General features: G+C 47.4%; 1 long non-coding RNA gene across 1 annotated transcript in view; it reads right to left on the bottom strand.

Annotated features, from left to right (window-relative positions):
- LOC134928915 (uncharacterized) overlaps positions 1-7,031 on the bottom strand; it is a 55,701-nt gene extending 48,670 nt beyond the window's left edge. Inside the window, exon 1 of the long non-coding RNA XR_010178125.1 lies at positions 6,959-7,031. This is a non-coding gene — a long non-coding RNA (uncharacterized LOC134928915). The remainder of the gene's footprint in view (positions 1-6,958) is intronic.
- Between the last annotated feature and the right edge of the window lie 2,305 nt (positions 7,032-9,336).

Below are 9,336 nucleotides of genomic sequence, written 5' to 3' on the forward strand. Positions count from 1 at the left end.
GACGTAATGGATAGCTTTACAGCCTCTAAAAATTATCCCGGCCAGCTTATACCAGGAAATGTCCTATAAGATCCTACATAGAGCCTATATCTCTCCAAAGAGGAGTCACTTGATGGGTCTATCTGACTCGGCAAAATGCATTAAATGCTCTGCACCGATAGCTGATCTAATGCACTGCTTTTGGCATTGCCCTTACATACAGGCTTTCTGGGCTGAGCTGAGGGCCTATGGTACCTCCGAGTTGGGTTTACACTTTCAATGGGCTCTCTTTGGACATATTCGTGACCAAACCGATCTTCCCTCTCTGGATGCGAAACTAGTAATAATTCTCTCAGCAGTAGGCAGAAAAGCTATACTTCAGCAGTGGATATTCGACACCCCTCCCACATTACCACTGGTGACCTCTAGGCTCCTTTTCCTATTCACAATGGACTGGTTAGAAACATCTCTCAATAAATAAATACTAACTCCTGCGCTATTTCAATGTTGGGGTCGATTTATACACTAGCTGCCCGCTTTAACAAAATTAGCCATTCAGCAGAAATTTTGTTGCACCACATGGTATGGCCATCAACTCCTAGCTGATAACCCTCCGGTCTCTCTCCCATAACCACCTAACTCCTTTCATCTCCCCGCATCTCCTCCTTTCCTCTTCTCCCTAATGCACTAATTCCTGTAACCTACCGTAGCTATCTATATCTTTCTTTTCCACTCCTTCACCGTCAACTATATAATTTCTGTAGCTCTGTTGATGTTTTCATGGATGGGTCGGTGGTCCCCTAGCCTGGGCAGGTACTATCTTTATTTTCTCTGTTAGTTTATTGGTTGTGGTTTCTGCGTCCCCCAACGGGGAGGACGCATTAGAATGTTATACTGTTTGTATTTTTGTTTTTTTTGTTATACCAGATTGGTGACTGTAATTTTTGCAGAAAAGCTCTTACATGACTTATGTAACTCTATTGTCTGTAATCTTGGTATGTTATATTGGAAAATGGAAAACGTGAGGTTTTGCTCTAGGCCCTACCACCCCTATGAGTAGTTAATCTGTGATTCAACAGGGATTTGTATATTGGTTGGATCCTCTGCTTTTTCCTGCTATTCTTTATTGTATCATGTAAACCTCAATAAAATATATATTGGGGGAAAAAAAACCTTCTCCTTGCTGTGACAAGGGTACCAGGACAGTGACTTGATCCTGACATAATTTTTGAATTGCATCTGTTACTACTTCTCTGTCTGGAAGAGAAGCTGGCAAGGTCGATTTAAAAAATCGGCATGGGGGGACGTCTTGAAACTCCAGTTTGTATCCATGGGACACTATTTGTAAGACCCATGGGTCCAGGCCAGATTGAAGCCAGATCTGACTGAAAAGTTTCAGACGTGCTCCCACCCGAGCGGACTCCTGCAAGGGAGCCCCAGCGTCATGCTGCAGATTTGGCAGAAGCAGGGGTTGATTTCTGCTCCTGCGATCCTGGAGACGCTGCAGATTTTTTTCCCTTTCCCCTTTCTCTACCTGCAAAGAAGGGGGAACCTTTGGCCTTTTTGTATTTGTTGGGCCGAAAGGACTGCATGGGAGAGTGATGTGTCTTTTTCGCCGGTGCAGGAGCATAAGGCAAGAATGTCGACTTACCTGCGGTAGCCGCAGACGCTAACGCATCCAGCCCATCTCCAAACAAGGCCTCACCTTTATACAGGAGAGCCTCCATATTTCTTTTGGAATCTGCATCAGTATTCCACTGGCGAATCCACAACGCCCTCCGAGCTGATACTGCCATGGTAGCGGCTTTTGAACCCAAGAGTCCAATATCTTTCATGGCTTCTAGCATGTATGCAGCAGCGTCTTTGATATGACCTAATGTTAGGAGTATCTCATCTCTATCTATCGTGTCAATTTCCGATGACAAGTTATCTGACCATTTTTCGATAGCCCTACTCACCCACGCGCAAGCAATGGTGGGCCTGAGCAATGTACCATTGGCCACATAAATAGATTTTTACGTAGTCTCCAACTTGCGGTCTGCCGGCTCCTTCAGTGAAGCCGTCCTAGGTGCAGGGAGAATCACCTTTTTAGTTAACCTTGACAGGACACTGTCTAATACAGGGGGTGACTCCCATCTTTTCCTGTCCTCTGCCGGGAAAGGATAAGCAACCTGAATCCTTTTGGGAATCTGAAATTTCTTTTCAGGGTTTACCCAAACGCCCTCAAATAGAGTATTTAGCTCATGAGAAGGAGGGAAAGTTACATTAAGTTTTCTTTCTTTATAAAAATAAGCCTTCTCCTGAGGTACAGGAGGGGCTTCCGTAACTTCCAAAACTTCCTTTATAGCAACAATCATGTATTGAATGCTTTTTGCCAATTTAGGATCTATCCCCCTGGAATCACTGAGGTATATTTACTAAGGTCCCGATTTTGACCGAGATGCCGTTTTTTCTTCAAAGTGTCATCTCTGTAATTTACTAAGCAAAGATCACGGCAGTGATGAGGGCATTCGTAATATTTTGGAAGTCCTAGGAAAAAATCATGAATCAATACACCATCGGTCAAATACGCCTGCAATTTGGTAGAAATCGGGAATTTACTAAAAAGTGCAAAACACAAACACTGCCGACAATAGCCAAACACTGCCGTGATGAAATACAAATCGTGAAAAAGCGCTAAAAAAAACAGACCTGCTTTTATATCCCGTGTTTGTATAGGCATGCACGGATCCATGAGATCTGTGTATGTTTTTCAGTGGGAAGGGGTGGGAAATGTTTTAATTTTTTTTTTTAAAAATGCGTGGGGTCCCCCCTCCTAAACCAAACCAGCCTCGGGCTCTTTGAGCCGGCCCTGGTTGCAAAAATATGGGGGGAAAATTGACAGGGGTTCCCCCATATTTAAACAACCAGCACCGGGCTCTGCGCCCGGTGCTGATGGGGGGATGGGGGGCTGATAGCCTTTGTTGAAAGTTATGCGGATGGGGGGCTGATAGCCTTTGTTGAAAGTTATGAATATTGTTTTTAGTAGCAGTACTACAAGTCCCAGCAAGCCTCCCCCGCAAGCTGGTACTTGGAGAACCACAAGTACCAGCATGCGGCGGTAAACCGGGCCCGCTGGTACCTGTAGTACTACTACTAAAAAAATACCCCAATAAAGACATTACACACACACCTTGAAAGTATAACTTTAATGCATACATACACACCACCATATACACATACTTACCTTATGTTCACACGAGGTTCGGTCCTCTTCTCCATGTAGAATCCATGGTGTACCTGTTGAAAAAATTCTACTCACCAAATCCAGTGTAGAGGGCTCCTCGGATAATCCATTTGTAATCCACGTACTTGTAAAAATAAAAAAACGGGACACCCGACCACGAACTGAAAGGGGCCCCATGTTTTCACATGGGACCCCTTTCCCCGAATGCCAGAAATCCCCTCTGACTGATGTCTAAGTGGGTTTCTTCAGCCAATCAGGGAGCGCCACGTTGTAGCACCCACCTGATCGGCTGTGTGCTCCTGTACTGTCTGACAGGCGGCACACGGCAGTGTTACAATGTAGCGCCTATGCGCTCCATTGTAACCAATGGTGGGAACTTTATAGTCAGTGGTGAGGTCACTTTCGGTCAACCGCTGACCACAAAGTTCCCACCATTGGTTACAATGGAGCGCATAGGCGCTACATTGTAACACTGCCGTGTGCCGCCTGTCAGACAGTACAGGAGCACACAGCCGATCAGGAGGGTGCCACAACGTGGCGCACCCTGATTGGCTGAAGAAACCCACTTAGACATCAGTCAGAGGGGGTTTCTGGCATTCGGGGAAAGGGGTCTCATGTGAAAACATGGGGCCCCTTTCAGTTCGTGGTCGGGTGTCCCGTTTTTTTATTTTTACAAGTACGTGGATTACAAATGGATTATCCGAGGAGCCCTCTACACTGGATTTGGTGAGTATAATTTTTTCAACAGGTACACCATGGATTCTACATGGAGAAGAGGACCGACCCTCGTGTGAACATAAGGTAAGTATGTGTATATGGTGGTGTGTATGTATGCATTAAAGTTATACTTTCAAGGTGTGTGTGTAATGTCTTTATTGGGGTATTTTTTTAGTAGTAGTACTACAGGTACCAGCGGGTCCGGTTTTCCGCCGCATGCTGGTACTTGTGGTTCTCCAAGTACCAGCTTGCGGGGGAGGCTTGCTGGGACTTGTAGTACTGCTACTAAAAACAATATTCATAACTTACAACAAAGGCTATCAGCCCCCCGTCCGCAGCCCATTGGATGGGGGGGACAGCCTCGGGCTTCACCCCTGGCCCTTGGGTGGCTGGAGGGGGGGGACCCCTTGATTGAAGGGGTTCCCACTCCTCCAGGGTACCCCGGCCAGGGGTGACTAGTTGGGTATTTAATGCCACGGCTGCAGGGCGCTGTATAAAAGTGACCCCCGGCTGTGGCATTATCTGTCCAGCTAGTGGAGCCCGGTGCTGGTTTCAGAAATACGGGGGACCCCTACGCTTTTTGTCCCCCGTATTTTTGGAACCAGGACCAGGCGCAGAGCCCGGTGCTGGTTGCTTAAATATGGGGGAACCCCTGTCAATTTTTTACCCATATTTTTGCAACCAGGACCGGCTCAAAGAGCCCGAGGCTGGTTTGGCTTAGGAGGGGGGACCCCACGCAATTTTTTTTTTAAGTTTAAATATTTTTTATTCTTTTTACAAGGTGCACAATGAAGCCCTGCACGGATCTCTCAGATCCGGCCGAGATTCATTGTATTAAAGTCGGCAGTGTTTTACAAGTCACTCACGTAAAACACTGCCTAAAAAAACGAATGACATCGACATCGGAAAATCCGAAAATGCAGAATACGGCAGCTTAGTAAATTAGTCGTAATCAATTCAAAAAGTTGCATATTTACACTTTCGATGTCATTCGTGATTGAACTTTGACCTCAAACGGAAAATTACGAATGTTAGTAAATTTACCCCACTATCGTCGACACAGGAATCAGAGTCCTTGTCGGTATCAGTATGTACTATTTGTGCAAATGGTCTCTTATGTGACCCAGAGGGCTCGCCTGCGGATGAAAAGGCAGAACTATGAAAAATCACATCTTCCACTGATTTTCTCCAGCTCTCTGCATGAGACTCAGACTTATCAAATCTCTTACTGATATGATTCACACTATCACGTAATTCTTTCACCCATTCAGGCTCGTGGTGTGCCGGCAGCGCCACCACATTACAACTCTGTGTACCTAAAATGGCTCCCTCAGGGGAAGAGCTCCCTGCCTCAGACATGTCACACACGTGCACAACCACACCACAGACACTCCGGGACTTATAGGGGACAGACCCACAGTAAAATCTGTCAGAAGGACACAGATAGGATTTGCCAGTTCACAACCCAGCGCCAGTAATAAATTATCTGTGAAACACAAAATGCCCACTGATATGCAGCACTTTTATAATGGTAATCACACGATATATAGCACCAAATTTCACTGTGCCCCCCCTGTTTTGCACCCTGATACTTGGTTCAGCAGTGGAGGAGAACCAGCGTTCTTCTCTGCAGCCTGGAAGGAGAGAAAATGGTGCTGAGCAGTGTGCTGGCTGACTGAGAAAGCCCCGCCCCCGTAATGGCGCATTTCTCCTCAGCATGGTGCGCAGCCTTCCCGCCCGCTGAGCGGTACCTTTCAGCCATCACGATGTCTGTAGATCCTTTTCTTCTTACACTCACCTGTCTTCTGACTTCTGGCTCTGTAAGGGGGGTGACGGCGGGCTGTGGGAGTGAGCACATAGCTGCAGCTAGCGTTCAGTTCCCTTCATGAGCTAATGGTTTTCTGTCAGCCAGAGGCAGAGCCATGAAACTATTCAGGAAGTTGGTTCCTACTTCTGCCCCCTAAGTCCCACGAAGCAGGGAGACTGTTGCCAGCAGTTCTCCCTGAAAATAAAAAACCTAACATAAAGTCTTTCAGAGAAACTCAGTAGAGCTCCCCTGGAGTGCATCCAGTCTGACTGGGTACATTTTTTAAACTGAGGTCTGGAGGAGGGGCATAGAGGGAGGAGCCAGTTCACACCCTTGAAAAGTCTTAAAGTGCCCATGGCTCCTGCGGAACCGTCTATACCCCATGGTACTGAAGTGGACCCCAGCATCCTCTAGGACATATGAGAAAATACTACAGTATGCCCTGTGATAATCTCGCACCCTTTTGCCCAGCTTTCTCTGCCCCTGGCAGAGAAAGCTGAGCGGTACCCAGCTTCAGTGACACACGATGGACACACAAGCTAATCACAGTGTAAAAAACAAACAAAAAAAAAGTAAAACAAAAACAAAAACCATACTCACCTGTCCAGGGAGCTGGTGTCCGCTGCCCCGGTGAGAGCTGCCGGGCGCCGGGTCCCCCATATGCTGCAATGTGATCTTGGCGCAGTAAAGTGATGCTACAAAACAGCAGTGGACTTTACAGCACCGGGGGTCACAGCGCAGGAGAAGGATCTGGCGCCCGACAGCCTCCTGAAGCACCGCGGACCGGCCCCCTGGAGAGGCGAATATATTATCCCGCTGGGGGGGTCCATGGTGCGTGGGGGTAGTTGCGATGGGGGGGGGTCGACCGGGCGGCGGCGGTAGCAGTGATGTCGGCGTGGGCGGCGCATGCGCAGCAGGACATCGTGGTATTTTTTACGAAAAATACCCCGATGATGCTGCGAAGAGGCATCGCAGGGACAGAGCTTGACTCCTGCTGTGGCCATGCTTCGTGCACGGTGACTCGCTCCATTTCGCTTGCCACCTGATTACTAAAGGTAATAGTTGGCGGAGTGGATTCTGAAATTAGCCGTCCTTGCTCTGCCCCCTGACGTCACAGCATACCTCCCAACATGACCCTCTCCAGGAGGGACAGAGTGCTCTGCTCCTGGACTTCCCTCTTAATATAAGATTGCCTCACCTGTGGTGAAACACCTTTCTTATCCACTAACCTGTTCAACACAGGTGCCAAACGAAGAGATAAGTCCAGAAGCAGAGCATCGTGTCCCTCCTGGAGAGGGTCATGTTGGGAGGTATGGTCACAGGTCCCTTAGCCCACTAGGATTTAGCATCTACCGTGAGAGTCAACAGCTCAGTCAGGATGCGTAATGTGTCTGAGGGGGGACATCCTTCAATCACCTCAGCAGGGCTATTTTTAGTACATATCACGTTAGCAGCCTCCTGTTTTGCAACGATAATAGCAGCTGCTTTTTCTCCATGATGAGTGGATCTTTAGAACGTGGACACTTAAATTTAAACTAGACACTGTCCCAAATGTGCACAACTGATTTTAATAATATGATAATAAACTGTGGTTATCTGTTATTCCCTTTCCCATGTGTCCATTTGATTATGAATGATTAAACTGGTGACAAGTACAAAGGTAAGTGGGAAAGTGATGAAAGGTCAAAGAACAGCAAAGATAAAAGCTTTGGAATAACAGGTTTAAAATATGAATAATTTGCTCTAGGTTTGTGCCATGCAATTTGTTAATTTTTCTAAATCATCAGGGTTTTTCAGTTGTCTGAAGAAAATTAACAGTTTACAGTGTATTTCAATTAGAGATAACTGGTCTGGTTTTGCTGATAGCCAAACACACCAAAACTTTGGGGTTCTGAGTCAAACTGAGTCCTGGCTTAGGTGTCCCCACCAAGTTTGGATCTCAGATCTCAAAAATAGATTTTGCATGTTATGCCATTTCACACAGGAGAGTACATGGAGAGGGTATGAGCTGTAGTTCATGCTGCAGCACTACATACCTCCCAACATGACCCTCTCCAGGAGGGACAGAATGCTCTGCTCCTGGACTTCCCTCTTAATTTATGATTGCCCTCACCTGTGCTGAAACACCTTTCTTATCCATTAACCTGTTCAACACAGGTGCTGCCAATCTCAAATTAAGAGAGAAGTCTAGAAGCAGAGCATTGTGTCCCTCCTGGAGAGGGTCATGTTGGGAGGTATGGCACTACATACTTGCCCCAGTGGCGGAACTAGCGGCGGTACATGCTGCAGTAAAGGAACCCATAGCTGCCAGCATTACAATGAGTCACACTGACTCATTGTATGCCACCGCCAGCGTTGCACCCGCCGCTAGTGCCCCAGTCTGTGCAGACAGTATTCAGGTGGCGGCAAGAGCGGGAGGAGCAGCCGTTCTTCCCTCTCCTCTCAGCTCCTCCCGTCAAACTTAGTAGTGCTGCTGAGGAGGATGGTCCGGCCGGAGGGGGAGGAGGGGCCGCTCTTTCAGCTCCTATCCTTTTTTGCTGGGGCTCAAGGCACTGCATGGGCAACACAGTGGCCGCACACTATAGGCCACGGGACTCGGCAGCAGCTATTCTTGGCTGCCCGAAGAGAGCACCTCCGCACCTGGAACCACCACTCCCCATTGAATAATACCCAAACAGTGGCGTCACTATTAGTGATGAGCGGGTTCGGTTCCTCGGAAACCGAACCCCCCCAAACTTCACCCATTTTACACGGGTCCGAGGCATACTCGGATTCTCCCGTATGGCTCGGTTAACCCGAGCGTGCCCGAACGTCATCATCCCGCTGTCGGATTCTCGCGAGATTCGGATTCTATATAAGCAGCCGCGCGTCGCCGCCATTTTCACTCGTGCATTGGAAATGTTAGGGAGAGGACGTGGCTGGCGTCCTCTCCATTTATTGTTGATGCAAATATTTGTGCTTGCTTATTGCTTAATTGTGGGGACTGGGGAGCAGCTGTATAATATAGGAGGAGTACAGTGCAGAGTTTTGCTGATCAGTGACCATCAGTAAACTTTTATCCATTCTCTGCCTGAAAAAAACGCTCCTTATCTGTGCTCAGTGTGCTGCATATATCTGTGCTCACACTGCTTAATTGTGGGGACTGGGGAGCAGCTGTATTATATTAGGAGGAGTACAGTGCAGAGTTTTGCTGACAGTGACCACCAGTATACGTTGTCTGCCTGAAAAACACTCCATATCTGTGCTCAGTGTGCTGCATATATCTGTGCTAACACTGCTTTATTGTGGGGACTGGGGACCACCAGTATATTATATAGGAGGAGTACAGTGCAGAGTTTTGCTGACCAGTGACCACCAGTATACGTTGTCTGCCTGTAAAACACTCCATATCTGTGCTGCATTGTAGTATATAGTAGGAGTACAGTGCATAATTTTGCTGACCACCAGTATATAATATATAGGAGTACGGTACAGAAGGCCACTGCTGTACCTACCTCTGTGTCGTCAAGTATACTATCCATCCATACCTGTGGTGCATTTAAGTTTTGCACAGTTTGCTGACCACCAGCATATAATATATAGCATTACGGTACAGTAGGCCACTGCT

Source organism: Pseudophryne corroboree, chromosome 5 (genome assembly GCF_028390025.1).
Source record: "Pseudophryne corroboree isolate aPseCor3 chromosome 5, aPseCor3.hap2, whole genome shotgun sequence".
NCBI lineage: Eukaryota > Metazoa > Chordata > Amphibia > Anura > Myobatrachidae > Pseudophryne > Pseudophryne corroboree.